The following is a 17,255-nucleotide window of genomic DNA, read 5'->3' on the forward strand; positions in this document are numbered from 1 at the left end:
GACGTTGAGGAGGTTCAGGCTCCCAAATCCGAGTTCGAACGGCCTTACGTTTGATGGTCTGATGTCGAAAAGCGATGGGTAATTCAAATCAGGCTTCGGTTGGGTGTGGGTAAGTGCCGAACGTCGCAGGAAGGCCGAGAAACGTCACCAACTCGCTGGGCACTTCAAATCGGGCGTACGGCCATCGAATCGGAGCTAGAGACGTGTTGGTCGCGACTGTAATAGGTGGCGACACACTGGATCTAGCTTGTGGAAGCAGCGCCGCCGTGAGTTACACTGGAGCACGTGGGAGCTCATCGCAGCACTAAAACGTTGGACAAAAAAATGCTACACTGCTGAACACACCGCGCTGCTGCTGAAGTTCGAATAAATGTCGTCGTTGCTGTCGGGAAATCGTGCGTTAGTTAACGTGCAGCACAGGATCAGGTCGCCGACCGCTCGTGCTGACAAGGACAAAACCCTATCGACCTAGGTTCTAGGACAGTCTACAGGAACAACTCCGCTCTGATACCAATTGTAACGACCCAGAATTTCCCACACAATTCTAGGTCACGTTAACTACCCAACTAATTAAACTTAACCCCCAAATACGTCATGCCAACTCCCTATACAAACAAATATATAAAATCAAGTTCCAATTCGAATCAATTTAACGATAAATCAATCTCATAGAATATCATTCAACAACATTCGTGGACCACCTCACGAGGCAAGTTTATTATTCAATCTAGGCAAAACTCAATGAATGGAATAAAACTAAAATAGGCACCTATCCTGAAATGAAACTAACAACAAGGGGGAATCTCTCAATTATTCAAATACGAACAAATAGTTTATTGACCGTAACATAAGGTCTTAACTAATCACTTAAGCTAAGCAAGAGTGACTAAGCAGCCTATGGTCCTCGCTCGTCATGTCTCCTCCGTCCCATCACCATCGTCGCCCACGAGTCCTTCACCTGAAACAATCATTGTAGAGGGGGGGGTGAGTATATAAAATATACGCCGTAAGTAGCCCTCACCAACACAAACACACATCATGCTCAACTATATCAAGAAACATTCGTAGTCATGCTTTTCAATACATTATGCATTCAAACATAAACACATTCCATAAAATTTAGTGACAACCACAACTAGGAAGCACGTTAACAACCAACCTCTAGTCTCCCTAACATCACAAGTACCTCTACGCTTATCACAGTTATCCTAACCTTCCACAGTTATCTCCTTCGAGTAGAGTCGGCCCCTGACCATTTATACCCAGAGCCCCGACACTGCTGTATCGGCCCTCGACCATTTATACCCGAGGCCCCGATGATTTCACCATCTATTGGCCCTTGACCATTTATACCCAAGGCCCCAATAGTCTTCCTTCCAAAGGACTCCTCGTATCGACCCTCGACCATTTATACCCGAGGCCTCGATACTCCATTAGTGACGTATCAGCCCCCGACCATTTATACCCGAGGCCCTGACACCCACTCATTCATGCCCTCCAAGAATCCAACTCTCACCAGAGTCTTACTATATACTTTCTTATACCAGTAACCTTGCATCTTTCAACTCACAAGTACAATTCAGCATGCTTCCACAACATAGACAACTTTCTTATAATGAGATAATAACCCAATCATGCTCAATATCCAACATCATTATTTAACAAGCATTACTAAGGATAATAGCTCACAAAACACACCGAACAATTCATGCATATCCAGGCAACAAACATTACCACAGCAATACTCAACAGTTTAGCAAAGCAAAAAACTCACCATTTTCATCGACAAATATCCAACCCTACTCCAAGTATATCGACTAACACAACGAGAATTATTTAGCACAATGACGTAACAAAATTAGCATTAAACGCCACCAAATCAGCACGTTAGAGACCATTTAGCATACATTAACGCACGCACACGCCCCTTGTCTACTTACACACAACCGTGCCCTTAACTTTTGTGTCGCCGCTGCTGCAGACCGCCGGGACGTCGGGGAAGTCGCGCCGCCGCTGCCGCTGCTCGATCCGAAGAAGCGCCGCCGCCGCTGCTGTCCGATCCGAAGAAGCGCCGCAGCGCCGCCGCTGTTGCTGCTCGATCTGAAGAAGCGTCGTCGCTCATGGGTTGCTACTCCACCGTCGTGTCGTCGTCGGCCACCGCTGCACCTCGCCGGGAAACGCTCTTGTGGCTGCCGAACTTTATAACAATAAGGAGGGGGTGGTGGGCGGCTAAGGTAAGAATGAAGGAGAAGAGGGAGCTTAGGGTTTTCCTTTTCTTTTTTTTTTTGTTTTGTTTTAAAACCAAATTACCTCAATGGAGGCCCAACAAGTCCAAGCCCAAGAGAAAAGAAGTCCCTCCCCTTTAAAACAAGACCCACCACACGGAGTCCGATAATTATTAATTTAATTGGAGTTTAGAGCCCGATAAATATAGATAAATTTAATTAACAATCAATTTAAAATTAAATGAAAAATCTCCTGATTCGAGACTAACTAACCTGAGGGACTCGGGGTGTTACAGACCTCCCCTCTTCAAAAACTTTTGTCCCCGAAAGTTGACTGTTCCAACAGTTCAGGGTATCTCACCTTGATATCGTCCTCCCGCTCCCAAGTAGCTTCTTCCACTTGGTGGTTTCTCCACAAAACCTTAACCAAGCGAATCGTCCGGTTCCTCAACAACTTGGTTTCTTTTGCCAAAATTTTGACGGGTACCTCTTCGTAGCACAAGGACTCATCTAGTTTTAATGGTTCAGGGTCCAAAATGTGCGAAGGGTCATGAATGTACTTCCTCAGCATAGCCACGTGAAACACATTGTGAACCGCTGCCAACGATGGTGGCAAGGCCAACCTATACGCGACTGGGTCGAGACATTCCAAAATTTCAAAAGGCCCAATGAACCTTGCACTGAGCTTTCCCTTCTTCCCAAATCGTAAAATTCCCTTCACGGGTGCCACACGAAGAAACACCCGCTCACCTACCACAAACTCGAGCTCCCTACGCCTGACGTCTGCATAACTCTTTTGACGGCTTTGTGCAACTTGCATCCTTCCCCTGATCTTTTGAATGGCACTGTTAGTCGCCTGCACCAAATCCGGTCCCAAGAGAACTCTTTCACCGACTTCGTCCCAATTACCCGGAGACCGACACTCCTTCCCATACAGTGCCTCGTATGGGGCCATCCCAATCGTGGCCTGAAAACTGTTATTATAAGCGAACTCTATTAGGTAGAGGTACTTGTCCCAACTAGCACCAAAGTCTAACACGCAAGCTCTGAGCATGTCCTCTAAAACCTGGTTCACACGCTCCATCTGACCATCGGTTTGGGGGTGAAACGCCGTGCTAAAGTCCATCTTAGTGCCCAGGGACTTGTGTAAACTCCGCCAAAAAGTCGAGGTGAAACGCGGGTCGCGATCGGACACTATGGATACCGGTATACCATGTAGCCTGAAAATTTCCTGTAAATACAGTTCCGCCCATTTTTCTACTGTATACGTGGCCTTGCCGGGAATAAAGTGAGCAGACTTGGTCAAACGATCTACAACTACCCAAATCACAGTGAATCCCTTAACCGTCCTTGGTAGTCCTGTAATGAAGTCCATAGCCACATCGTCCTACTTACAAACTGGTATGCTCAAAGGTTGCAGCAATCCAGCAGGTCTCTGTCTTGAAGCCTTTACCTGTTAGTACGTCAAATACTTGCTAACAAACTGAGCTATTTCCCTCTTCATGTTATGCCACCAGTAATGTTTCTTAAGGTCTTGGTACATTTTGGTGCTTCCTGGGTGGACCGAATATGGAGTATTGTGTAACTCTCCCAGTAAGTCCTTCCTCAAAGAATAATCTTTTGGCACACACAACCTTCCGCGAAAAAGGAAAGCTACCTCACCCGAGAGAGTGAAATCCCCATGGCCCACCATACTAAAGCCTTTGGCCAAGCTAGGGTGTACCGCCCCGCGTTACTCAGGTTAGCTTGCCCCGAGTTCGGGGAAATTTTATAACAAAATGGATTTTATTTATTGATTTAATTATTTATTTCATTTTTTTTATTTTATTTGATTCATCAGTGATCTTTATTTAATTTAAGTGTGGCATCTCGGCTAGTGTGTATTGTTACAGATTTAGTGGTGAGTTAGTAGCGTGTAGTATTTATTAAGTTATGGTTTATTACAGATTCCGCTATGTGACACTTGCTCTGGCCATTGGATCAACTACGAAATTATATTATTGGTTTTGTTAATAAGGAGTGATTGGGTAAATGGGCCTTAAACAAAAGAAACTAGCCCAAGTGGGTTTATGTTGCAAAACAAAAGGAAAAGGGGAATTAAAACAAAACAACCCTAGCCCATCTTGTTCTCCTTCCTCATCTTCTTCCACCCTTCCCTTTCGTTTGAAGTCGCCAGCCCCCTCCCCCCATCCAGATTTCTTTCTCCGACGAAGCAGCACCGACGACGGGACAGCAGCAGGCGCGGGCGTCGGCAGCAGCAGCGCGGCGTTGGGCAGCGGCAGACGGCGGAAGCGTGCGACGGGCAGCAGCTGCGTGCGACGGGCAGCGGCGGCGCGTGACGTTTGGGCTGCTGCAGGCGGCATCAATACACGTGAGGCTGCTTTTGCGGCGTCCCTTCTCCGATCCAACGAGCCTAACAATCTCGAATAGCTTAGATCCGTGAAACCCGGTAACTTTTCTTTGACCCACATTTGTTCGAAGTTAGATTTGGATTACCCACATCCAAACGAAAATCGATTTGGAATACCCACACCTAAGCGAAGTTGTCTTGTAGTAACGGACATCAAAACGAAGCCGTTGGAGGTCATTTTGGGCACTTTTCGCTGCTGCAAAAACGTCGACAGCAGTGTTTTGGTGGTGTTCGGCGATTATCTTCATCCGTTCGAAGCCCGATTTACGCTACCCACACCTTTGCAAGCTAGATCTAATTTACCCACACCTACACGAAGTCGTTTTGCGGTAATGAGCGCTTTGAACCCTCGTAGAGTCATTTTTCGAAGGCTGAACAGTACATTTAAGTTGCTGTATTTTTTCTGTTTTTGGTGCTTAGGTGTGAGATCGACGCAAACTTAAAGACGTGGTTGAGTAAGTAGCACCAGGGGGGCGACTGCGTGCGTTATTTAGCGTGAACGGAATGGTTTTGATGCTGTTTTTTTTCTTGTTAAAATCATTTAAATGAGCATGTAGGGCTTGTTAGTTTGATTTGTGGATTTCTAGCGATCTTGTTGCCGTCTTTCTATTATTGAATACTTTTGAGGAAACATGCTTCCTGCTCTTATTGTTGTAGGTGACTAGGAGATTTTGTACTGTTGTAGTTAGAAGTAACTGGCTCATGACGTTTTGCAAATGGGATGTAAATGAAATGCTAGCGTGGTTATACCAATAATTTAATTCATATTGCTCTGGTTGTGAGCTGTTGGATGTATTTTGTTTATTACGTGGAACAGCCTGCTTGTAAACAGTGTAGTGATTTAGAATGTGGGAGTTTTACTTGTAGGTGGTCATGGTTAGTGAAGTGGTGGAGGGTGAAGGGTAAAGGGACGGGTTGATAGTCAGTTAACCACGAGTGTTCTGACCTGGAAAAATGCATATAAATCGCTTGGAGGTTCAAAGCCCTGAGTAGTGGCCTTGGGAATAAATGACAAAGCCGAACGTCAAATCTCTGTAAACGTGTATTGGGGTCTTGGGGATACATATCAAGGACCAATACGCTGGGAAGCCATCGGTACCTTGGGAATAAACGGCAAGGACCGGTGCACAGTTCAGGCCTTGGGAATAAATGGCAAGGTCGAACGTCAAGTTTATGTAGAGGAGTATTGAGGCCTTGGGGATAAATATCAAGGGTCAATGAGACTCGAGGAGTTAGGCTTGAGGGATAAAAGTAGAGTGGTGTTTGCGAAGTAGTGGTGCTTGGCCTTGGGAATAAATGGCAAGGTCGAACATCAAGTACTGGAAAAGGAGGGGGTACGGTTACTTGGGAATAAATGTCAAGAGCCGTCATGCCTTGAGAAGTTAAGCGGGGAGTAACATAGGGGGTGTAGAGGAAGGTTTAGTACCATGAGACAAGGGCTAGTGAATCATGGGTTGTGGTCTTGGTAGTTCCGACGCAAGGTTGTTGTATGTAAATGTCTAGTTATTGTTTGCTATCCCTCACTGCTTATTTGATTGCCTTGCTATCGTTTTATTCTTTATGTCGTGACTGTGAGCATGATTTTTGTGTTCGTTAGGAAGTGCTACTTACGGAGTACATTATGTACTCATCCCCCTTTTTACCCTTATATGTTTTCAGGTACGAACAGGGTCGACCGCGGTGATGACATGGAGAGGGCTTGACCGAGGAAGGATCACTAGCTTAGTTAGTGAGGATAGAGGGAAGGGTCGTTGGATATGAGTAGCATTGAGATTTATGTTATCGCTAGGTGTGAACCGCGGAGGAAATTTTGTATTCTTTAGAACTACTTTATTTGTTATGGATGTTGCTGGTAAACGCGTCACTGTTGTCGTTGGAGTTTAGGTGTACGGTTGTTTTTATTTATTTAAGAATTTTTGCCACTGAGGCGAATATGAGATGTTGTTGTTTTTAATTTGCCCACGGATGGTGAAGTCCTGACAGTTTATGACATTTATATTTCTGATAGAACGTATGGGAGTCGAAGCTTTATTTCATTTAAATTATTTTCCCGGGGAGTTGCTTATCTCGTGTTTAGAGTTAAGGTTAGCCAGGTGAATTATTTAGCGTTGCCTAGGATGTTATATAAAATCCTGGGGCGTTATAGTTGGTATCAGAGCCGAAACGTTCCTGTAGACTGAGTTAGAAACTAGCATACGTAGGAGTAGTGATCTCGGTCGACCTCCTCGTCATCACCAGGTACGCTTCATTCTTGTCCTTGAGAGCTTATACATTTCCCATGATTTACTTGTGCGCTAAAATTTTTCTCATCAGTTTTTGTTGCCGCTCTGTTTCGCTAGACATAGAGTGTTTATTAAGTGTACCAAATAGAATGTGGTGGATGATTACGCTTGTTTACATGCGTAAAAAGAAGGTTTTAGATGCTGTTTTTACAATGTTTCAGCTTTGTTTCGGATTTTTCTCGATCGTTTGAGTTCCAATTCATGCAAAATTCATATATTATGGTTTGTGGTTGGCTTATATTGTATTTATGACATTTTAGGACCATTTGGGAGTGCAAATTAATCAAAAGAAGCAAAAAGACGAAAAAAAGCATCATGGGAGGCGCCAGGCGCCTGGGAAGCCTGCAGAAAAACTGGTTTTCTTCCAACTTTGCCCTTAATGAAACGCGTCGTCCAATGCGTTTTGGTGGTTCCAACCGATGCATACGTGTAGAAAAAGTGTTCCACTATCAGTTTGAGCACGATTTGGTCAGTCAAAAGAGTTGGAAATGGGTGATTCACCATCGTTTTAGGACCTACCTAACCAATTCTGCACAGCTATAAATTCCAGCAACTTCTCCACCAAAATCATCAAGCCTTGCTTCCTTCTCTTGATCATTTTTAGTGTTTCTTTGTTGCTTTCTAAGTACTTTTGAGTTGCTTTCATTAGTTGCTTTTCGTTTTTAAATCCCGAGCACTTTACATTCCTTTATTGAGCTTTGTTTTGTTTCCATTTGTACTTAGTTATTTTCTACTTATTCAAATCTATAAAAATCTAGCACTTTGCTTATCTTCCCTTTGCCTTTACTTTATTTTTAGTTAAGAGAGTTGTGTTTTTGGAGGAAAGAGCACGTGACACTCCCCCTTGCTTGAAAGAGAAGGGCGAAGCTCTCAATCCCGATAAAAACTCTCCGTTAGTTAACTTTTCCTTTTCACACATGCATTCCACATTCAACCGTTTTACTTGCTGTATTTTCTTCAATATGTCTTTCTAAATTCCCGTCTCTAGCCCGGTTATGGATAGTTAGCCTTTTATGTCTAAAAAGGGTTGCTAAGAAGTAGTGTTTTTGCTTTTCATTCATTGCTCAACATGTTTTCCCAAAAAGTTAGGATTTAGAGAAGGCCACTGTAAGTCTTAACAAGTCAATACTGAAAAGGTTGCTTATTTGCATTGTTGAGTGGTTAAACCGAGGAGAGGAGCGCCTTAGACATAAGGGTTCCGCTTAAGTAGCCTAGACATAGGACCTTAACCCGAGGTTGCGACTGTTTCCATCCTAAAACTAAGATATATCTCATAATAGACATATTAGGGAATGTCTTAGGACTTTGAACTTGCTTAGACATAAGTCAAGTGAGAAGCGTAGTCGTTGGTTTCTAAAGTAAAAAGCATATTGTCCTTAGCATGTCCTTGAGTCTTTGTTGGCTAACTTGAAGTAGTCCGGGCTAGGTTTTATCATTCTCAGTCCAAATCCCAAATCCAAACCATTATTTGTGACCACTTCCCATTTTACAAGAATCACTCATTCCAACATTCACTATTCTTTAAAACTTTAGAGTTTGGAAATTGTTTAGAAGTCCTTGAGGATCGATACTTGGATACTCCATCCATTTTATATTACTCTGACAGGTGTGCGCTTGCATCTATATAATTGTTACCACGCTTAGCGCGTGCGTTCAGCATAAACGCCCAGTCAAGTTTTTGGCGCCGTTGCCGGGGACTTTAGTTTTAAAATTATTTTCAAATTCTTTTAGTTTTTATTTTTTGTGAATTGTTGTTGGGTGTAATTTCCATCCACCGTTTTTGTTCTATATTTTTGGTCGTTTATCTCACAAGGGTAAGTTAAAGTGCATGAGCACAAGATCTTTTCTTCTACCCCTTGACCCTGAGATTGAGCGGACCCTTCGAAAAACTCGAAAGGAGCAAAGACTTCGAAAACAACTAGAAAAGCAAAAAGAGAGACAATGTGAAATCAGTCCTGAAAGTGAGGTAGAGAGTACGAGCACATCAATGGCAGATATTCCACCTCGTGATCCGGTTGATCCACCTGCTGTTAATGGTAATATGAGGGATCATGCGAGAAATGATGAATTCAACCATATCCAAATGGCAGACAACAGAGACGTGGCAATGCGAGAATATGCCGCCACGGCTTTTCAGAACTTTGATTCAGGGATAGTCAACCCTATTCCAGCCCACGCAAACTTTGAGCTTAAACCAATGATGTTCCAAATGTTGCAGACAATTGGACATTTTGGAGGGCAGGAACATGAGGATCCACATGATCATCTGAAATCATTCATTCAAATTGCAAATGCATTTCGATTACCTGGTATAATAGACGATGCTCTGAGACTAACACTTTTTCCATTTTCTTTGAAGGACCAAGCTAGAGCATGGCTCAATGCATTTCCACCGGGATCCATCACCACATGGGGGTCGTTAGTGGAGAAGTTCTTAACAAAATTCTTCCCACCTACTCGCCACGCTGATATCAGAGAGGAGATCATTTCCTTTAGACAGTATGATCGTGAACCTGTTCACGAGGCGTGGGAGAGATTTAAAGAACTAATCAGGAAATGTCCGAACCATGGCTTGCCGGCATGCATCCAGATAGAACATTTCTTTAGAGGTTTAGATCATCCTACTAAGATGATGCTAAACAATGCTGCCAACGGAGCCTTTACAAAGAAGACATTCAACGAGATAGTTGATATCCTAAATGACTTAGCTTCACACAACGAACTATGGTGTTCGCAAAGATCTAGGGCAGCACCAAAGAAGCAAGATCCAGCTGGAGTTTTGGCTCTGGACATTGCGACCTCGATGCAAAAAGAGATGGTTACAATGAACCAGAGGCTGAAAGAGATGGCATTGGGAATAAAAAATCCATTAGCCACGCCGATACAACCTGTGCAGTCGGATTATTGCACTCCTGCCCCTGTTTGCCAAGTCAACGATCTCATTTGTTCATTTTGCAGTGAAAACCATATTTATGATAATTGTCCACATAACCCTGCTTCTGTTTTTTATGTAGGACATGGGAACAATAGGAACTTTAACCCATATTCGAACACCTACAACCCAGGTTGGAGGCACCACCCTAATTTCTCATGGGGAGGACAAGGAGGTTCGAGCGGTTTTAATCAAGGGCAGAGCCAACAGAACAAGCAGCCCTATGTTCCACCTACTCAGTAATACATCCCGCCGCCGCAACAGCAGTACAATCAGAGAACACAGACTCCACCAGTTCAAAATAACAACTCAAATCTTGAGAATATGATGAAGGAGTACATGGCCCGAGCCGACGCAGTGATACAATCCCAAGCGGCATCAATGAGGAATTTCGAGACCCGATTGGGACAGCTCGCCAATGAATTGAAGAATAGACCACAAGGTTCTTTTCCAGGCCATACTGAATTACCAAAACGAGAAGGCAAAGAACAGTGCAAAGCTGTCACCCTCAGGAGTGGACTGGCATATGATGGACCAACAATGCCAACAACAGATGTACAGATTCCGTCCACTGAACCAATTGTAAAGATACCAGAAAATCCAACAACACCAGAAAAAGAAAATATTAGAAAAGGTAATGAGGACACCCCGAGTGTTCCTCCACAGGTACAGCCTTCTTTTACCCCTACTCCCCCGTTTCCACAAAGATTAGTAAAGAAAAATAATGATTCCCAGTTTAGAAAATTTTTAGATATTTTAAAACAACTGCATATAAATATACCATTAGTAGATGCTCTAGAACAGATGCCAAATTATGCTAAGTTTTTGAAAGATATAGTTTCTAGGAAGAAAAAAATAGGAGAGCATGAACTGGTAGCCATGACAAAATGTAGTAGTGAAGCTGTAGACAGCCCGCTACCCATGAAATGTAATGATCCTGGCAGTTTTACCATTCCATGTTCCATAGGAGGAAAAAACTTAGGTAGGGCATTATGTGATCTAGGCGCTAGCATTAATCTTATGCCATTATCAGTTTTCAAATCTTTAGGCATAGGAGAAGCTAGACCTACTACGGTTACCCTCCAACTAGCAGATAGATCTATCATAAGACCTGAGGGAAAGATAGAAGATGTTTTAGTCCAGGTGGACAAATTCATTTTCCCTGCGGACTTTATCATTCTAGATTGCGAGGCAGACTTAGACGTTCCCATTATTTTGGGAAGACCATTTCTAGCCACTGGGGATACAGTTTTTAATGTGAGGAAGGGAGAAATTACAATGAGGGTAAATAATGAAGAAGTTAAATTTAACGTTCTAGACGCCATGAAATTACCAGGAGACTTTGAAGAGTGCTCTGCTATAAATAGCTTGAATCCTATTATGTTTGATGAGTTTTATGACTTATTAGTTACAGAGATTGAAGAAGAGCTTGATAAGATAGCAGAAGGACCAGAAGATATGGCTAATCATATTGAAAAAATACAAAAAGAAGAATGCAAGTCGTTACTTCCGTCCATAGTGGAACCACCCACGTTGGAGCAGAAGCCATTGCCGTCGCATTTGAAATATGCGTATCTAGGGGATAACGACACTTTACCAGTTATTATAGCTTCCAATTTATCACCTACTAATGAATATTCTTTATTGCAGATTTTGGAGAAGCACAAAAAGGCCATTGGATGGACGATAGCAGATATCCGAGGGATAAGCCCGGCCTTTTGCATGCACAAAATTCTATTGGAAGAAGATGCTAAGAACTCTATTGAGAGTCAAAGGCGGTTGAACCCGAAGATGAAAGAGGTTGTAAGGAAAGAAATTCTTAAATGGCTTGACGCCGGTGTTATATACCCAATATCCGACAGCAGCTGGGTAAGCCCAGTACAGTGTGTACCAAAGAAAGGGGGTATTACCGTGGTGGCCAACGAGGAGAATGAGCTCATCTCAACCCGAACTGTGAGTGGGTGGAGAGTTTGCATTGATTATCGCAAACTCAACAAGGTAACAAAGAAAGACCATTTTCCTCTCCCGTTTATTGACCAGATGCTCGACCGTCTGGCAGGTAAGGATTTCTATTGTTTTTTAGATGGATATTCGGGTTATAATCAAATTACTATTGCTCCAGAAGACCAAGAGAAGACAACATTTACGTGTCCGTATGGTACGTTCGCTTTTAGGCGAATGCCCTTTGGACTATGCAATGCACCCGCGACTTTTCAGAGGTGTATGATGGCCATCTTCTCTGACATGGTAGAAAATATTCTAGAAGTTTTTATGGATGACTTTTCTATTTTTGGAAATTCTTTTGACGCATGTTTAGTTAATTTGGAGAGAGTATTGGAGAGATGTGAACAAACAAACCTAGTCCTAAATTGGGAGAAGTGTCATTTCATGGTACAAGAGGGTATTGTTTTGGGTCACAAAATTTCCAAGCAAGGAATAGAGGTAGATCACGCTAAGATAGACATCATTTCAAAGCTACCTCCTCCTACAAATGTCAAAGGGATTAGAAGTTTTTTAGGGCATGGGGGATTTTACCGCCGCATTATAAAAGACTTTGCTAAAATTTCTAAACCCTTGTGTCAATTGTTAGAACATGATAGACCATTTGTTTTTGATGATGACTGTTTAAAATCATTTGAAATGTTGAAAGTTGCTCTAAGTTCAGCTCCTATAATTATCGAACCTAATTGGGATTTACCTTTTGAGCTCATGTGTGATGCTAGTGATTATGCAATAGGAGCTATGTTAGGACAACGTAAAAACAAGATCTTGCATCCTGTGTATTATGCTAGTAAGACTCTGACCGGTGCACAACTCAATTACACTACTACTGAAAAGGAACTGTTAGCAGTTGTGTTCGCCTTTGATAAGTTTAGGTCTTACTTGATAGGCACAAAAGTCATTGTTTTTACTGACCATTCTGCTTTAAAATATTTATTTGCTAAAAAAGATGCTAAACCACGTTTGATACGGTGGATTTTGTTACTTCAAGAGTTTGATATTGAAGTTAGGGACAGGAAGGGTACTGAAAACCAAGTTGCTGATCACCTGTCTAGATTGGAATCCCCGCTCTGTGATGATGGAACTGTTATACGTGAACAGTTTATTGACGAGAAACTCTTGCGAGTTGATTCAGTTCCGTGGTATGCCGATATAGCAAATTATTTGGTAAGTCGAATAGTTCCTTATGAGTTCAACAAGCAACAGGTAAAGAAATTTCTAAATCAAGTTCGATTTTATCGTTGGGATGAGCCTTTTTTATATAAGCTAGGACCTGACAATATCTTACGCAGGTGTGTCGCAGAAGAAGAGCACGAGGCGATATTAGACGCTTGTCATATGTCTCCATATGGAGGACATTTTGCAGGACACAAAACCGCAGCCAAAGTTTTGCAAAGTGGGTTCTTTTGGCCCACTCTGTTCAAAGATGCACATAAGTTTGCCCAGGTTTGTGACAAATGCCAACAGACAGGTAATATATCTAAACGCCACGAAATGCCTCAAACCCCGATCCTGGAGATTGAAATATTTGATGTGTGGGGTATAGATTTTATGGGTCCATTTCCATCTTCCAATGGTAAGCTTTATATATTGTTAGCAGTAGATTATGTTTCAAAATGGATAGAAGCCATTGCAACTGCTACCAATGATTCCAAAGTTGTCATTCGTTTTCTGCAAAAGCACATTTTTACGCGTTATGGAACCCCGCGTTGTCTGATAAGCGATGGGGGGGCTCATTTTGTGAATAGGTCTATGCAAAAGTTGCTGACTAAATACAATGTGCGTCATAGGGTTGCAACAGCATATCATCCTCAGTCGAATGGGTTAGCCGAAATATCTAATAGGGAGATAAAAAACATTTTAGAAAAAACTGTAAATCTTAACCGTAGGGATTGGTCTTTTAAGCTTGATGATTCACTTTGGGCATATAGGACAGCATTTAAGACTCCCCTCGGCATGTCCCCCTATAGGCTAGTTTTTGGAAAAGCATGTCATTTGCCTCTTGAGCTAGAATATAAAGCATTTTGGGCTACTAAGAAATTAAATTTTGATTTGTTGGCTGCAGGTGAAGCGAGGAAGTTACAATTGTTGGAATTAGAAGAACACAGACACTTTTCTTATGAGAATGCTAAGTTGTTTAAGGAAAAAACTAAACAGTGGCATGATAGGCGTCTTCGGCCGAACAGTCTTCAAGAAGGTGATCTGGTTCTGTTATTCAACTCTAGGTTGAAACTTTTCCCTAGAAAACATAAGTCTAGATGGTCTGGTCCCTTTCAAATTTTTAAAGTCTACCCATATGGGGCAGTGGATCTAGTTGACTCTAAGGGAAATGTTTTTAAAGTAAATGGGCAGAGACTTAAGCCGTATTTTGGAGAACCAGTGGATAGAGGAAAAACCTCTATTCAACTTTCAGGTCAATAAATGTTTGCGAAAAATGTTTTTCCTTCTTATCCGTTTGGAAAGAACAAAAGTAAAGGAAGGAAATTTTTGTATCTTACATTCTTTTTGTCTAATTATAAAAAGTTTTGCTTATTAAGAATGTTTTTGGAAAACGTTGAAAATCAAAAAGAAAGAATGGGAAAAAAAAAAAAAAAAAAAAACATTGAAAAAATTTTACGCAGGCGCCTGGCGCCTGCCCTTTGCGAAAATAAATCACGCAGGCGCTTGGCGCCTGCCCTGTTTTCCAGCAATTCGAATTTCGTTTTCCTTCACGGTTTGGGTTTTAATTTTCGATAGCATGGGCTTATTTTGGGTCAAACATTAATCCTCTATGATTTAGCTTTAAGAACTTCTCTTCAAACTCAAATTTTGTTTCCCAAATCCTATTTTGTATTCAAATTTGTTTTCTTTTCCTTTTAGGTTTAGGAAACTTGGTTGAACTTAAATGTCAATCCCTTTCCATTTAGGATTTAGTTTGGGGAAAGCTTTAAATAGACCCATTGCCTAAGCTTTACAACTCCACCAAAACCCACACAACTCTCTTCTTCCCCTTGTTTTTTCGGCAAAAACCCACTCCCTTCATCACCCTTGTTTTCGATTTTCAGCCACCACCAAAGAGAAGAAGAAATTTCCAGCATTTGCTTACATCTATGGCTTCTTCTTCTCAACATACTTCACTTCCTACCTCTTCCACTCAAGCTCCAAATGCCACAAGCATTCCTTTTCCACCATTGGAGAACTTCCAACACCACATGGGTTCAGATTCTAGGCTAGCTGCTGTTAGGGGAGGAAACCCGCTTCAAACATTTGAATGTCCACCATCCCAAGCTCCTACACAACATCCTATAATGAGCCCACATGGTTATGTTAATTTTCAGCAACTACCCACCTTTAATATACCTCAAAACAGTGAGTTTAGGGCTGAAAATCCTCAACAACTTCCTCCAATGATCAATCCGGGTATGTACCAACCGTTTATGTTTAACCCGGTTCCTTCCTATCATTTTCCCTTGTCTCAAATGCAAATTCCAGCTAGTGTTCATCCTTATGGAATGCCAAACCCATCTACTCTATTTCCTAGCCTTCCACCTTATTATGGAATGGGTCATTGGGTACCTCAACATAATTATGGGATGATTTCACCTAGAGTTTCCCCACCACCTCAACTTCCATTCCTAGAAAGAGGACCTCAAGCACCCCAATTGAACCCTAACATATCGAGTACCTTCAACATGGGACAACTAAAACCCTTAGAGCCTCCTAGGATGCCAACCCCAACCAATATGCCAATGGATGCAGGAGATGAGCATGGAGGAGAGCAAGAGAAGAGCCACAGCCATAGGCTAGAGCCCGGGGTTTCGATAGGGCAAAAGAGGAAGGGCAAGGAGGTGATGATAGACCCAGAAATTGAGGAAGATGGGAGTAGTAGGCGTCTGACGCCTAAGGATTCATCTATGGAGAACAGGGACGAGGAGCAGTTTTATTCATCTCCATTGATTATTACACCGGAAGATGGTAATGATGATTTTCTACTGGTTTCACGAGGACATTGTTCAAATATGCCGGAAACAGAGGATACCGAGAACGAAGTGGTGAGAACAGATACTCAGGAACCTTCCCCATTGGATACACCTATAGAAGGAGCATTTTGTAGTCACCAAGAGTTGCCTACTGGGGCAACTGGATCTACTCCGTTGGCAACGGATGAGTATGTCACACCGATGGCCACTCTACCAGGGGTAAGGGATGCTCACACTATTCCTTCTAATACAGTTAACCCGCTTGGGTGTGATACAGGTAGATCCAAGGTTGGGGAGAATAGTACTCAAGAACCTACCAGCGAAGAAGATCTTGAGGACACGCAGACGATAAGGGAAATGTTCCAATACAAGAGGCGGGAGAGAAAGAGTTCAAAACGTCGTGCAGTTCAGGCTAAGAAGCCGACAGTGCCCATGAATGAACCTAAAACGAGAGCTGCGAAAGCTAAAGCAGCTGAAGCTAAGAAGAAGGTAGTGGCACCTGGGCCAGTTGATACAATTGAACTAGACTTGTCTGAGGGAGAGGAGGTCGAGACGAAATGGAACGCGGCAAATTTAGCCACTCGAACTTCATTAATGAAATCCCGTAAGATTATGACAGAATTGGGATTCGATCTCACTCTAGGAGATGTGCCTGATGATTGGAGGGAGACCGCTAGAGACAAAGAGTGGAGACCACTCATTCAGCCCATACAATGTGAGGCTTTGGAGTTAGTCAGAGAGTTCTATTTGCTGTCCATCCCCAGTCACATATAGCCATAGTGCGCGGGAAGGAAATACGGTTTGATGCCACTCAGATCAACTACACCTTCAACATTGAGAATATCAGAGATGCTGTGGGCAATAAGATGTTAGTGACTCCAACTCTGGAACAGCTTGATGAGGCTCTAGAATGTGTTGGGAAGCCCTCTGCCATTTGGGATTTGACTACTCATGGCAAGGTACGACTAAAACCCGAGGATGTTTCCCTAGCTGCTGCAGGATGGTTATACATAGTCAAAAACAGAATTCTGCCAACGGAGCATGATGAGCATGTCACTCAGGATAGGGCACTGCTGGTTTATGCCATGCTAAAGGGCATAGATGTGAATTATGGAGAATTGATCAATACTAGTATCCATGAGTGTGCCCACCGAACACGTGGTAAGCTTTATCATCCCCGTTTGGTCACTTCTTTATGCTTGCGACAAGGTGTACAGCTCCCTGAGGATCAAATTAAGAGAGATGCCCCAATTGTGAAAGAGAAGAATATTCGGCGTATTATCGCCCATGCGTTACAAAGAAGGGAAGGTACTGGGATGTCTCCTACATCGGAGATCCGTCGTCTTCGAGAGGAGAACCACCAGCTGCGAGATCAGGTTCGAGAAGTCGTGCAACATATCTACAACTTAAGGGCTTCATTGGATTTTGCGGTTTTACCTTCATGGC

At 42.7% G+C, this 17,255-nt stretch overlaps 1 long non-coding RNA gene and 1 other non-coding gene across 2 annotated transcripts; one reads left to right on the forward strand and one right to left on the reverse strand.

Annotated features, from left to right (window-relative positions):
- The first annotated feature begins 4,416 nt into the window (after nt 1–4,416).
- Nucleotides 4,417–6,859, forward strand: LOC148212278 (uncharacterized). The gene is made up of 4 exons (XR_015789941.1): nt 4,417–4,674; nt 4,780–4,964; nt 5,056–5,090; nt 6,295–6,859. It is a non-coding gene; the product is annotated as an uncharacterized LOC148212278 (long non-coding RNA).
- A 2,525-nt stretch (nt 6,860–9,384) lies between these two features.
- On the reverse strand, nt 9,385–9,491 carry LOC148212279 (small nucleolar RNA R71). The gene has a single exon (XR_015790034.1). It is a non-coding gene; the product is annotated as a small nucleolar RNA R71 (small nucleolar RNA).
- Between the last annotated feature and the right edge of the window lie 7,764 nt (nt 9,492–17,255).

The sequence above is a fragment of the Momordica charantia genome (genome assembly GCF_013281855.1).
Source record: "Momordica charantia cultivar OHB3-1 chromosome 3 unlocalized genomic scaffold, Mcharantia_2.0 BLBB01000003.1, whole genome shotgun sequence".
NCBI classification, from domain to species: Eukaryota; Viridiplantae; Streptophyta; class Magnoliopsida; order Cucurbitales; family Cucurbitaceae; genus Momordica; species Momordica charantia.